The 15,290-nt window shown below is 39.6% G+C and overlaps 1 protein-coding gene and 1 long non-coding RNA gene across 2 annotated transcripts in view; both read right to left on the bottom strand.

The window, feature by feature from the left end:
* Positions 1–15,290, bottom strand: part of STX8 (syntaxin 8) — a 273,652-nt gene that overhangs the window by 101,911 nt on the left and 156,451 nt on the right.
* LOC306657903 lies at positions 306–15,288 on the bottom strand. The gene is made up of 2 exons (XR_013762917.1): positions 11,921–15,288; positions 306–4,846 (listed from the first exon to the last, which is right to left on the bottom strand). It is a non-coding gene; the product is annotated as an uncharacterized lncRNA (long non-coding RNA).

The following is a 15,290-nucleotide window of genomic DNA, read 5'->3' as shown; positions in this document are numbered from 1 at the left end:
GTGGAAAAACCATGTGTTAAAAATATTAGCTCGCCTTAAGGAGAAGGACCCATTTTATTTATTTTTGCAATGTTGATGGCTGGGTAGATGTTTACTACATTAATATTCCAAAATCCCAAGATGAGGACCAGAGTGTATACCAAAGTTACAATAATACACATTTTTTCTATACCAATAGATTTCATTATTATTTTTAATGGCTACATAAGTGCAACAAAGAACTACTAGATAGAAACAGGAGGGGAACCGCGATAATGAGAATGGAAGAGAAAAGATTCAGCATTAGAACAAACAGGGCTCGGGGCTGACTAGAAAGATGTGAAAAAGAGATCCCATGGTAGTATATTGGGATATTTTTCATTTGACCCACGTAGTTTTTTTGTTTGTTTGTTTTTTAATTGGTACCAGGGGTTGAACCCAGGGGTGCTTAACCAGTGAGCCACATCCCCACACATCCCCAGTATCCCACAGGGTCTCACTGTGTTGCTTAGCGCCTCACTAAATTGCTGTGACTGACTTTGAACTCTGGATCCTCCTGCCTCAGCCTCCTGAGCAGCCGGGATTACAGGTATGCGCGACCACACCTGGATCCATGTGGTATTTTTTTTTTTTTAAGTGTAAATTTACTGTAAATGTTGAGAGATTTCACTTGAAGATTCTTCTTTCAAGATACACACTGGGCATAGTGGCACATTCTCATTGCAGCTACTTGGGAGGCTAAGGCGGGAGGACCACAAGTTCAAGGCCAGCTTGGGCAACTTGGTGATATCTTGTCTCAAAACAAAAAATAAAAGGGGCTGGAGATGTAACACTGCGATAGAGCACTCCTGGATTCAATCCCCAGTGCCACATTTAAAAAAAAAAAAAATCTGGCAATTCTCAACTTGCCTTCCCCCTTGGTAAAACCAACCCCCCCCCCCCCCCGGCTGTTTGCTCTCTAGTTTGCCACTAGATATAATCACAGTTGCCCACTTCATTCAGGACAAGGTTTCCTGTCTGGTCTCTGAAAAAACTGCAGGGATCAAGGACTTTTGGGGACGTAGAGAAGGGAGGCTACCATGGATTGAACCAGGGGCACTCAAATACTCAGCCAAGTTCCCAGACCCAGGTGATACTGGTAACCATGTTGGCACAGAGGAAGAGAATGAATGAAGGGGAAAACTAGAGGACAAGATGACTTTGAAGGCAGACATTCACTGGTGGATAAGGATGGCATGGGGGTACGGAGACACACTCACATATGCAAAGAAAATGGGGACAAGGAATTTCACTAGCTTATCTCAATAAGCAATGACAAGTAAAAGAGAAAAAGCAAGAAAAAATATCTAAGAAAAAAATATTTTCAACAAACAATAAGATAAATAAAATTACCAGCATAGCTGCTTCTTGCTCCAGATGAATTGTTTTTATATTTGTGTTAGAATTTTTCAAAACAATTCTTTGAAAGACAAAAGTAGTTCTAAGGTCTTTGAAATAAACTATACAACTTAGAACTTGGTCTCTTACCTATAGGTTCAAAAGAGCAAATATAAGAAAACACACTGGTGGGGTATACAAAGGTGGGGCAACACCATCACCAGCAGCATGTGCACTAGAGGTGGCTTCTGCTAACTGCATGACTGATGATGGACTTCAACTGCAAAATTCTGTTTTTTTTTTTAATTTTTAAAAATCAGCTCCATCTCCAATCAAATAAGGATGCTAACTTCGTAGTTTCAAAATATTCCTATATGACTCACTCAAGTCATTGCTTTTCCTTAATGTTCTATTCTGGTTTCAAACAGAAGCAAGAGTCCTTGAGTCTTAGCTACGGAAGAGACCCTATGCAACCAACCTAAACCCATACCTTAACATAGCTGGTGATTAGTAAGGACTCATTAGTACCAAAGACTATGCTATCTAAATTGTTCTCCGGTCTACAGAATAATCACATGTATAAGTTGGACATCCCTTACCTGAAATGCCTGGGACCAGAAATGTTTCAGATTTCAGATATTTTTGGATTTGGGAATATTTATATAACATACAGAGATATCTTGAGAAAGGGATCCAAGTCTAAACAAGAAATTCACTTGTTCCATACATACCTTATACACATAGCCTGAAGGCAATTTTGTACAACATTTTGAGGGTACCTGCATTTTGAATGAGACCCATTGCATGAGGCCAGGTGTGAAATTTCCTAGTTGTGGCATCATGATAGTACACCCAAAAAAATGTCAGATTGTGGAGTATTTTGTATTTTCATACTTCAAATTTTCAGATTAGGAATACTCAAACTGTAACTGCTACCCTCATTGTGCAGAGAAGGAAACTGAGACTTAGAGAGCACAAGCGGCTCTCCAAGTCAGTCAGGCTGTAAGTGGCAGAGCCCAAATGGAGACCCAGGTCTGCTTGATGCCTGCCCAGCAGTGCTGTACTGCACTCTTTTGACCCCAGTCCTGCAGCACCTCCAGCAGTGCTGAAGCAGACTCCAGGGTTCTAGGTTAAGACTGTGCAAGGCCAGCAGGGCTGATTTCTAACCACATCACCAGAACGCTGCTAAAATCACAATAGATGTGCTTAGACAACATTACGTAATAGTCACTGTGCTGAGAAGCAAGACTGTCCCTCAACCCTAGTCATTCAGAATTCTTCGTCTGGGCTTTCACAATTGGCTCCCTCCCTCAGACTCAGACAAGGCTCTATTTTGAATTCTAATGAGGATCAGGCACACTGAATATTTAAACCGCAATTACAAAGATCCCACTTTTATGTAAATGTTATTAAAACAAGAAACAGATCTGAAAATACATAAAGGTGCCAGGGGAACCTCTCAGTCTAATTTGCCTTTAGAGTCTAGAAAAAAAATCCCAATATTGTTTTCTGCTCGATGCTATCATGGGCTGCAGATGGAAGAAGAAAAGGCAGGAAAAAAAACACACAAAGATCTCAGCAAAAATTTTAAAGCCTGGGCTCTGGAGTGAAAGGTTCACAAAGAGGTGCTTGAATTCTTTGTTAACAACTGAACAAACAAATTCATCATCAGGCCCTTCTCCTGTGTGGCCCCCTTGCAATTCTGTCTGTATTTGTAACTAGAAATTCCCTCACTACTCAAGCGTCTATGACTGGTATGTCAGACCATCAAGGAAGATATGTGCAGGATAGGGAAACAAAAGGCCATTTCATGGCTCACAACATAGTCTTGCACTCCTTTGAGCAGAATGATGATGTGCCGGCTGCCATCCACTCAAGTCCTCTTAGTGACACAGTAAGACAGCACCACATGAACAGTAATCAGGTTACACTTGAAAGAGTTGCTTAATTCCCACCCCCTACTAGTTAAAACACACCTTGCCTGCAGTTTTATATATGTATGCATTTACATATAAAATGATCAACCTGCAAATGATCAATGCCTTGAGTGGAACAGGTAATTTTTTGCTGTGTCTTGAGACTCTTGGAGCAATCCCTTGCCCCTCAAATGCCTTTCCTATTGAGATCATAATTTAACTTCTGTGGCATTTGGATGACCTCTTCTAAGTGCTAGCATTTATGGAAAGAGAATATGGCTTTTTAAAAAAAAAATTTATTTGTCTTCTGGGTGATTCTCTCTTTTGCTGGTAACAAAGAAATGTCCATTCCATTTTGAGTTTCAGTTATTTTTAATACCTAGAAGTTCTATATGGTCTCTTCAAATTTTCTTTTTTTTAAAATTTGTTCTAATTAGTTACACATGACAGAATGCATTTTGACACGTTGTACACAAATGGAGCCTAACTTCTCATTCCTCTGGCTGTACATGGTGCAGAGTCACAACAGTAGTGCAATCATACATGTATATAGGTTAATAGTGTCTATATTATTCCACCATTCTTCAAACTTAGCCTTGTTTTTTTTTTGGTACCAGGGATTGAACTCAGGGGCACTTGACCATGGAGCCACATTCCAAGTCCGGTTTTGTATTTTATTTAGAGACAGGGTCTCACTGAGTTACTTAGCACCTCGCTTTTGCCGAGGCTGGCTTTGAACTTGCTATCCTCCTGGTTCAGCCTCCCAAGCCACTGGGATGACAGGTGTGTGCCACTGCACCTGGCTTGGCTTTTTTTTTTTTTTTTTAATTCAATAAGTGGAATTAATGTTATAATTTATGACTGATAAATTTTAAATTACAAGTCTATGCAGATTGGTTTTTATTTTTCAATAAAATAAAATCAGTCTATTGCTGATCTATGCTCATGCTGTGCTATTTCTATGTATGCTAGCTTATTTTCTGCTCACTTATCTTCAATTGCATGCTGGTTGTTGCCTTTAGAAATATATATTTCATTGGTTTCTAGAGGCCTAGGATAAATATTCTTTCCTCTAATAGGCATTTCATTTGTTTGTGATGTGTAACTGAAGCCTCAATCCAAATTCAAGGTATGAGGTTTCCCAGGCGACCCTGAGTGTATTATGTCCAGGGTGCAAATTCACATGAAGGCCTTTCTGTGCTCCTAGCTTACTAGAACTGTACTCCCCCAATCCCCACCTTTCTTTTCCTCCCATATTCTGTTCAATGTCAATACTGCCAATTCCACAGTCCTCAAGTATAAGTTTAATTTAAGGGTGTAAATTACTCAGAGGGTATAGCTCTTTCGAGTTTCAGTGGTAAGAGTCTCCTATTACACTTCTGAGTTGAAGTGGACATAACACCTTATTTCCTATCCCACTATTTTGCCCCTCTCAGGACTATAGAAGACCCAGATATCTACCTGCAAATAGGCATTATCAAATTAAAAATTTAAAAAGAGAAAATATTGGAAACTACATTAAAGAGTTTAGAGGCTGGAAGTAAAAAGAGGCCACTATAGTGATTCTTCAAAAACTGAAACACTGGGTTTTCAAGATGGCGGACTAGAGGGTGGCCGCATTTCATGTTGCTCCAGGACTCAGGATTCAAAAGAGGAGAATTTGAGAGACTTGGGACCAACTCAAAGCAGCCGGGTGAGTCTCTCCCGTTGGGGAGGCGTCCCGGATGGGGCGATAGTCCCGGAACGCAGGGAACTTTGTGAAGTAGAGCTGCCCAGCGAGACACCCCTCCCCCCGCTAGAGCAGTGAACTCGGACAACTGGGAGCGTCGTAGAGGAGGCCGCTCAGCACAGCGCTGGGACTCGGAGCAACCATTGGGGCTCCGGGAGGCGGCCCAGAGGAGGGGCTGCGAGGAGAGCTGTTTGGACTCAGAGGGACCACTACTGAATACCGGGGCCTGCCCGGAGGAGGAGGAGGAGGAGCAGTGCGGCGAGGCACCTGGACTTGGAGCGACTGCGCCACAGCTACAGGCGGTTTCCAGAGGAGAAGCTGTGCGGCGAGCTGTTTGGACTCGGAGCGACCATTCCTGAATACCAGGGCCTGCCCTGAGGAAGAGGAGGAGGAGGAGAAGCGTGGCTGCTTGGATTCAGAGTGACTATACCAGAGCTACGGGCGCTTGCCCGAGGAGGAGCTGCGTGGTGAGCTGTTGGGACTCAAAGCAACCGTTCCTGAACACCGGGGCCTGCCTGGAGGAGGAGAAGAAGGAGGAGGAGCGCGGTGGGACGCTTGGACTCGCAGTGACTGCGTTGGAGCTCCAGGCGGCTGCTCAGAGGAGGAGGCGAGTGGTGAGTTGTTTGGACTCAAAGCGACCGCTCCTGAACACCGAGGGGCTGCCTGGAGGAGGAGCGCGGTGGGTCGCTTGGTCTCCAGTGGCCGCACCAGAGCTCCGGGCAGCTGCCCAGAGGACGCGTGCAGCGGGTCATGTGGATTCAGAGCCACTCAGAGTGACCGCTCCTGAACACCCGGGGGGTTACCTGGAGGAGGAGGAGGAACAGGGAGGGTCATTTTGACTCGGAGTGATTGATTGCCCCGGGCTACGGGTGGTCGGTGGGAGGAAGAGGCACGCAGTGAGTTGCTTGGACTCCTAGTGACCGCACCGGAATACTGAGCGGCTGTCTGGAGGAAGAGGCTTGCGGTGGGTCTCTAGGACTCCGAGCGATTGTACGGGGCTCCAGGTGGCTGCTCACAGGAGGGGCTGCATAGCCAGGCGATTAAGTGCAGAGGAGGGTCCCAGGACCTAGGAGGCTTCTTGGTGGAAGAGCCGCACAGAGACACGCTTAGGGGCAGAGCAAAGGTTCCAGGACTGTGGGCATATTCTCTGAGGAAGGGCAGCCTAAGGAGATTCATCTGCGAAGGGTGAGGCTCCCAGGCCCAGGAGGTAGGGCCGGGCCCCTGGGAACATTGCAGAGGAAGGCAGACCCGCCTAGGCAGTAGTTGTAGATTGAGGGGAACCTCGAGGAGGGGAACCGACCAGCGAGACCTCCCCACCGGGTGAGTCTTCCCTGCCGGGTGAGGTTTTCCCACAAGGACGGTAAAACCAGAGACACAGGCCCAAACAGGCCTTGCCTCAGCCCGCAGCCTAGTTCCCCTTTGGATGACCATTGGTCAACAAGTGGAGACACCTCTGCCCACTAGCAGGGAATATACCCCACCTGAAGGCCACCACCCCTAGAGAGGCAGCTTCCTTGTGGAGCACCACACTATCAACTTCCTCCAACTTCAACCTACTGAAGGCTAAGAGGGGATATACTAGAAATCTTCAGGGACATTATAAGTCAATAGAGGAAATCTGCAGTATCTCAGCGGTCCACTGATACCTGAACAACATGAGAAAACAAGGGAAGAATATGCCCCAAACAAATCTAGATGTTACATCAATAAAACCCAATGACAGCATGGCAGAAGAAATGACAGAAAAGGAGTTCAGAATGTACATAATTAAAATGATCAGGGAAGCAAACAATGAGATGAAAGAGCAAATGCAGGCATTGAATGATCACACCAATTGACAGTTAAAAGAGCAAATACAGGAAGCAAAAGATCATTTCAATAAAGAGTTAGAGATATTGAAAAAAAAAACCAAACAGAAATCCTTGAAATGAAGGAAACAATAAACCAAATTAAGAACTCCATAGAAAGCATATCCAGTAGGCTAGAACACCTGGAAGACAGAACCTCAGACATTGAAGACAAAATAGTTAACCTTGAAAACAAGGTTGAACAAACAGAGAAGATGGTAAGAAATCATGAACAGAATCTACAAGAACTATGGGATATCATGAAAAGGCCAAATTTAAGAATTATTGGGATTGAGGAACGCCTAGAGAAACAAACCAAAGGAACGAACAATCTATTCAATGAAATACTATCAGAAAATTTCCCAAATCTGAAGAATGAAATGGAAAATCAAGTTCAAGAGGCTTATAGGACTCCAAATACACAAAATTACAACAGACCCACACCAAGGCACATTATAATGAAAATACCTAACACACAAAATAAAGACAGAATTTTAAAGGCTGTGAGAGAAAAGAACCAAATTACATTCAGGGGGAAACCAATACAGATATCAGCAGATTTTTCAATCCAGACCCTAAAAGCTAGAAGGGCCTGGAACAACATTTTTCAAGCTCTGAAAGAAAATGGATGCCAACCAAGAATCTTATACCTTCAAATTTGACGATGAAATAAAATCCTTCCATGATAAACAAAAGCTAAAAGAATTTACAAAAAGAAAGCCAGCATTACAGAACATTCTCAGCAAAATATTCCATGAGGAAGAGATGAAAAACAAAGAAGCAAATCAGCAAAGGGAGGAATTATCCTAAAGGAATTGTCAAATAAAGGAGGAACCAAGTCGTGTCAAATAAATAAATAAATAAATAAATAAAATATAAAAAATGAACCAAATGATCGGGAAACCAAATCATATCTCAATAATAACCCTGAATGTTAATGGCCTGAATTCATCAATCAAAAGACATAGACTGGCAGATTGGATTAAAAAGAAAGATCCAACAATATATTGCCTACAAGAGACTCACCTCATAGAAAAAGATATTCATAGACTAAAGGTGAAAGGATGGGGAAAAACATACCATGAACATGGACTCAGCAATAAAGCTGGAGTATCCATCCTCATTTCAGATAGTTTGGACTTCAAGCCAAAGTTAGTCAGAAGGGATAAAGAAGGACATTTCATACTGCTTAAGGGAAGCATAAATCAGCAAGATATAACAATCATAAACATCCATGCCCCAAACAGTGGCTCATCCATGTATGTCAAACAAATCCTTCTCAATTTCAGAAACCAAATAGACCATAACACAATAATACTAGGTGATTTTAACACACCTCTCTCACCACTGGACAGATCTTCCAGACAAAAATTGAACAAAGAAACCATAGATCCCAATAACACAATCAATAATTTAGACTTAACGGACATTTATAGAATATACCATCCAACCAAGAGCGAATACACTTTCTTCTCAACAGCACATGGATCCTTCTCTAAAATAGACCATATATTATGCCACAAAGCTAATGTTAGAAAATACAAGAGGATAGAGACACTACCTTGTATTCTATCAGATCATAATGGATTGAAGTTAGAAATAAATGAAAGAGTAAAACACAGAAACTATTCCAACACCTGGAGATTAAACAATATGCTATTATATGATGAATGGATAACAGAAGATATTAGGAAGGAAATTAAAAAATTCTTAGAGGTAAATGAGAACAAAGACACATCATATCAAAATCTCTGGGACATTATGAAAGCAGTACTTAGAGGGAAATTTATTTCATGGAGCGCATTTAATAAAAGAAGTAAAACTCAACAAATAAGCGACCTAACACTACAGATCAAAGCCCTAGAAAAAGAAGAACAGACCAGCAACAAAAGCAGTAGAAGACAGGAAATAGTTAAACTCAGAGCTGAAATCAATGAAATTGAAACAAAAGAAACAATACAAAAAATTGACAAAATAAATAGTTGGTTCTTTGAAAAAATAAACAAAATTGATAAAACCTTTAGCCACACTAACAAAGAGAAGACGAGAGAAAACCCAAATCACTAAAATTCGGAATGAACAAGGAAATATCACAACAGACAGGACTGAAATACAAAACATAATTAGAAGCTATTTTGAAAATCTATACTCCAACAAAATAGAAAATTTCGAAGACATCAACAGGTTTCTAGAGACATATGAATTGCCTAAAGTGAACGAGGAGGACATACACAATTTAAATAGACCAATTTCAAGTACTGAAATAGAAGAGGTCATCAAAAGCCTACCAACAAAGAAAAGTCCGGGACCAGATGGGTTCTCAGCCGAGTTCTACAAAACCTTTAAAGAAGAGCTCATTCCAATACTTCTCAAAGTATTCCATAAAATAGAAGAGGAGGGAACCCTCCCAAACTCATTCTATGAAGCCAATATCACACTGATACCTAAACCAGACAGAGACTCACCGAGGAAAGAAAATCAGACCAATATCCTTAATGAACATCGACGCAAAAATTCTCAACAAAATTTTAGCAAATCGCATACAAAAACATATTAAAAAGATAGTGCACCATGATCAAGTGGGTTTCATCCCAGGGATGCAAGGTTGGTTCAACATCAGGAAATCAATAAATGTCATTCACCACATCAATAGACTTAAAGTCAAGAATCACATGATTATTTCAATAGATGCAGAAAAAGCATTTGATAAAATACAGCACCCCTTCACGCTCAAAACACTAGAAAAAATAGGGATAGTGGGAACATTCCTTAACATTGTAAAGGCCATTTATGCTAAGCCCATGGCTAATATCATTCTAAATGGTGAAAAACTGAAAGCATTCCCCCTAAAAACTGGAACAAGGCAGGGATGCCCTCTTTCACCACTTCTATTCAATATCGTCCTTGAAACTCTAGCCAGAGCAATTAGACAGACCAAAGAAATTAAAGGGATACGAATTGGAAAAGAAGAACTCAAATTATCCCTATTTGCTGATGATATGATTATATACTTAGAGGAACCAGGAAATTCCACCAGAAAACTTTTAGAACTCATAAGTGAATTCAGTAAAGTAGCGGGATATAAGATCGATGCACATAAATCTAATACATTTTTATACATAAGTGATGAATCTTTGGAAAGAATAATCAGGAAAACTACCCCATTCACAATAGCCTCGAAGAAAATAAAATACTTGGGAATCAATCTCACAAATGAGGTGAAAGACCTCTACAATGAGAACTACAGTACACTAAAGAAAGAAATTAAAGAAAACCTTAGAAGATGGAGAGATCTTCCATGTTCTTGGATAGGAAGAATTAATATTGTCAAAATGGCCATACTACCTAAAGTGCTATACAAATTCAATGCATTTCCAATTAAAATCTCAATGACGTACCTTACAGAAATAGAGCAAGCAATTATGAAATTCATCTGGAAGAATAAGAAACCCAGAATAGCTAAAGCAATCTTTAGCAGGAAGAGTGAAACAGGGGTTATCGCAATACCAGATCTTCAACTCTATTGCAAAGCAATAGTAACAAAAACGGCATGGTATTTTTACCAAAATAGAAAGGTAGATCAGTGGTACAGAATAGAGGACATGGACACAAACCCAAATAAATACAATTTTCTCATACTAGACAAAGGGACCAAAAATATGCAATGGAGAAAAGATAGCCTCTTCAACAAATAGTGCTGGGAGAATTGGAAATCCATATGCAACAGAATGAAATTAAACACCTATCTCTCACCATGCACAAAACTAAACTCAAAATGGATTAAGGACCTCGGAATCAGACCAGAGACCCTGCACCTTATAGAAGAAAAAGTAGGTCCACATCTTCAACACGTTGGCTTAGAACCAGACTTCCTCAACAGGACTCCCATAGCACAAGAAATAAAAGCAAGAATCAATAATTGGGATAGATTCAAACTAAAAAGCTTTCTCTCAGCAAAGGAAACTATCAGCAATGCGAAGAAAGAGCCTACAGAGTGGGAGAAAATCTTTGCCAATCATACTTCAGATAGAGCACTAATCTCCAGAATGTATAAAGAACTCAAAAAACTCTATACCAAGAATGCAAATAACCCAATCAACAAATGGGCTAAGGAAATGAATAGACACTTCACAAAAGACCTACAAGCAATCAACAAACATATGGAAAAATGTTCAACATCTCTAGTAATAAGAGAAATGCAAATCAAAACCACCCTAAGATTCCATTTCACCCCAATTAGAATGGCGATTATCAAGAATACAAGCAACAACAGGTGTTGGCGAGGATGTGGGGAAAAAGGTACACTCATACATTGCTGTTGGGGCTGCAAATTAGTGCAGCCACTCTGGAAGGCAGTGTGGAGATTCCTTAGAAAACTTGGAATGGAACCACCATTTGTCCCAGCTATCCCACTCCTTGGCCTATTCCCAAAGGACTTAAAATCAGCATACTACAGGGATACAGCCACATCAATGTTCATAGCTGCTCAATTCACAATAGCCAGATTGTGGAACCAACCTAGATGTCCTTTAATTGATGAATGCATAAAGAAACTGTGGAATGGAATGGAATATTACATTGTGGATATTACATTGTGGAATATTACATTGTCCTTCAATTGATGAATGCATAAAGAAACTGTGGAATACAATGGAATATTACTCAGCCATAAAGAATGATAAAATTATGGCATTTGCAGGCAAATGGATGAAATTGGAGAATATCATGCTAAGTGAGATAAGTCAATCTCAAGAAACCAAAGGTCGAGTGATATCGCTAATAAGTGGATGAGGATACATAATGGGGGGAGGGAAGGGTTAGTGTTAGGGTTAGAGTTAGGGTTAGGGAGGGGTCAAGAATGGAAGAAGGAAGGAGTGTATAGAGGGAAAAGAGGGGTGGGAGGGGTGGGGGGAAGGGAAAAAAAACCAGAATGAATCAAACAACATTACCCTATGTAAATTTATGATTACACAAATGGTATGCCTTTACGCCTTGTACAAACAGAGAAACAACATGGATCCCATTTGTTTACAATAAAAAAAAGTAAATGAATAAAAAAATCATAAAAAAACCTTAAACACTGAATTACTCTTTTATCCAGTAATTCTACTTTGTGTGTGTGTGTGTGTATGTGTAAAATAAACAGATATTTGTATATCCATGTTCATAGCAGCATTATTTACAGCAGCTAAAAGATGGAAATACCTAAGTGTCCACTGACAAATAGGTAAATGAAATATGTGTATTATGTACAATGAAGTATGATTTAGCATTAAAAGGACTGAAATTCTGATACATGCTACAACATGGATAAAAATTTCAAGGAATTCACTCATAACATGAAGGCACTAAGTTAAATGAAAAAGTCAAATACAAAAAAACAAATACTTTATAACCTCAATTATATAAAGTAGCTAGAGTAGTCAAATTCATAGAGATACAAAGCAGAAAAGTGGGTACCGGGGGTGGGAGAGGGAGGACTGGGTAGTTATTATTTAGACTAACTTTTAGTTTGTGATATTAATAAAAAAAAATTCTGGTGCGCCAGGGGTATAGCTCAGCGATAGAGCTCTTGCCTAGCATGTATGAGGTCCTGGATTCAATCCCCAGTACTGTAAAACAAAACACAAAAACAGTTCTGATGATGGATAGTAGTGATGTTAGCACAAGTGAAAATGTACTTATATTTAAGAATAGATAAAATGATACACTTTATTTTAAGTATATTATAACACAATAGAAAACAATTTTAAAATCAGGTCAGGTTAATTCCATCAAGGCCTGCTAAGCCTCAGTTACTTCTGTGATATGCCTTATGTTCACAGGCTTAATATTGATCAAAGACTTAGAAGGGAATTTTGGAGTGTCTTAAATACAAATCTGACCTCCCTAGAACTTTTAGAAGAAACCTGTGAACTTCAATATGCAAACATTAGCATGGTATGTCAATGAATGCATATTTTACTGCAAATTTCTCTTTAAAGAAAACAAAAAGATGCCAGATGTAAACCCGAGAAGTCAGAAGCTTGAGGCAAGAGGATTCCAAGTTCAAGGTCAGCCTCAGCAACTTAGCAAGACCCCCCACCCCATCAAAATAAAAAAATGAAAAGGATGGGAGACGTACCTTAGTGGTAAAGCACCCCTGGGTTCAATCTTCAATACCAAATAAATTTAAAAATAAAAAAATACGGCAAAAATCATTCTTTCAAATGTTTCAGGCATTAGAAATGATCGAAGTATAGGTATTTGGTTGCTATTCTACAATACTGATGGAACTGTTAAGTAAGTATTAGAAAAAAATCAAAGGGATAAGAGTTATCTCTAATGCATTTCCATTTTAAAATATTCTTTTCTCAGTAATATTTAACATTGCTGCATTTTTGTACTTCTCCCTTCTAATTCATTGCATATAATCATGTCAAAGAAAATATGTACACATATAACTAAGACTAAATGAGGCATGAGATAAACTTAGACTTAAAAGATAAAGGTTCAAGTTTTGAAAACATGTACCTCAGATATTCTAGGAGTCTGACTTAAGAGTTCAATTCAGAAGATACTGTGGACATTTATGGGTATAAACACTAAAAATTTGGTCAGGCCATAAAAAAATAGACAACAGTACAAGAATATTCTGCATTCATTACAACTTCATGAGTGATATGAACTGAGGGCTTCTATGTTGCAAATACAAAACACACCAACATGTCTAAGAATATATTCATTCCAAATGACGAACAATACAATTGCTTACAACACAAGCAAACCAGGAAAGCTTACCTGGGAAGACTTTCTAGTTTACACATAATAGCAAAAATTTGCTCAGTGCATTCAACCTACCAAATGCTGTCTGAATGCAATACATATATTAGCTCATCTATTTATCACAATAATCTTCTGGGGAATGTATCATTATTATCCCCATTTTAAAGCTGGGAAAACCAAGGCAAAAAGGAGTTTGGACTTTCCCAAGGTCACACGGCTGGTGAGTGGTAGACCAAGGCTATGAGACCATGGTCCAGAGTTCACATACTGAACTTCTACACTCTTGCACCTCTCACATCAATGCAGAAAGTCAGGGAAAATGGGCAGTGCTACACACTTGCCATTTCCTACACAACTGAATTTTGACAACCAAGCTATCTACTTTTTTATAATAAGAAAACTAAGGCTCAAGAAGTTTAGATTCTACAAGAATTAAAGATAATAAGAGACAGAGGTAGGCATAAACCCACATCTCTTGTCTTCAGAGTTTCAGGATCGAGTGTGAAGGATGAAGTCCTCATGGACAGAGATTATGTGAGAAGATTGATAAAGCAAAATGGGGGAGGTTTAACCTCTGGCAGGAAGCAGACAGAAGCACACGCCTATGAGAGCAGAAGCACAGGCTGGGCTGGTATATGATGAACGAGCACTGCTGAGGGAGAGGAAAATAGGACCAGTGATAATGGGAGGCAAGTAGGCCCTGCAGGGTTCCATTTCCTCTGAAGTTCTGGAATCCATTCTTGCCTGACTTTCTCTCACCCTGTTGTTCTAGACTTTTCTTTTCACTAGTAAATACAGATGAGCAAGTTAATACTTTTCAAGGTGCACATTTCAGGGAACCCCTGCACAGAGATCTTTGTTTATCTTTGATAAACATGTTAGCTTTATAAACTTGGTGCATCTCACAAACTTTTTGTGAGATGAAGCAACAAATAACAATCACAGTGATTGCTACCACTGTCACCACATTTATTATCACTTACGTTTGGACAAGGCACTCTACACAGGCGATATATAGTTTAAACCTCACAAAAGGCTGCATAGGGATTACTGAAGAATAACAAGTACCTGCATCAGAACTGCTAGGCATTCTTAATAAATAATGCACCTTAGACCTATTCAATCAGAATATCTAGCCAAGTATGTTAAGTACTCCAAGGGATTTTTATCTTGAAATATGAATCCCCATTTTATATATAAGGCATCAGGAGGTAAAATGACTTGACAGAAACAACATCACCAAATGTAGGATCTTAACTTGATCAGACTTCAAAACCTGAGCAATTCTTAACTGTTCTGAGGCAGGTTCAATAATAAGCTAAGAGTTTTTTTTAAAAATTCAAAAAAGCAAACAAGAGCATCTTTAAAATCTACAAGAACTACCACTACCAACCTGCATAATGTCATACAATTTCCTTAAACATTAATCTCTACAAACAGACAGGTCTCACATTTTAAAGTAAAAAAAGAAAAAGATAATGAATAATATTCCTCTAAATCCCAAACAATTTCATTATAATCATCAATGCATCTTTTAGCAATTTCAGTGTTTCATCAAGTGGTACTACCTGCATTAAAAGGGCAACCAAATTCCCATGACAATTAAACAAATGGGAAACTCAAAGCAGAGTGAATCTGCAAGTGATCAAAGAAGCAGAGCCATATGATGACCATTTC

Source organism: Sciurus vulgaris (genome assembly GCF_902686455.1).
Source record: "Sciurus vulgaris genome assembly, chromosome: 3".
Classification (NCBI taxonomy): Eukaryota; Metazoa; Chordata; class Mammalia; order Rodentia; family Sciuridae; genus Sciurus; species Sciurus vulgaris.
The sequence above is the reverse complement of the archived record's forward strand: the minus strand, read 5'-3'. Positions and strand labels throughout refer to the sequence as shown.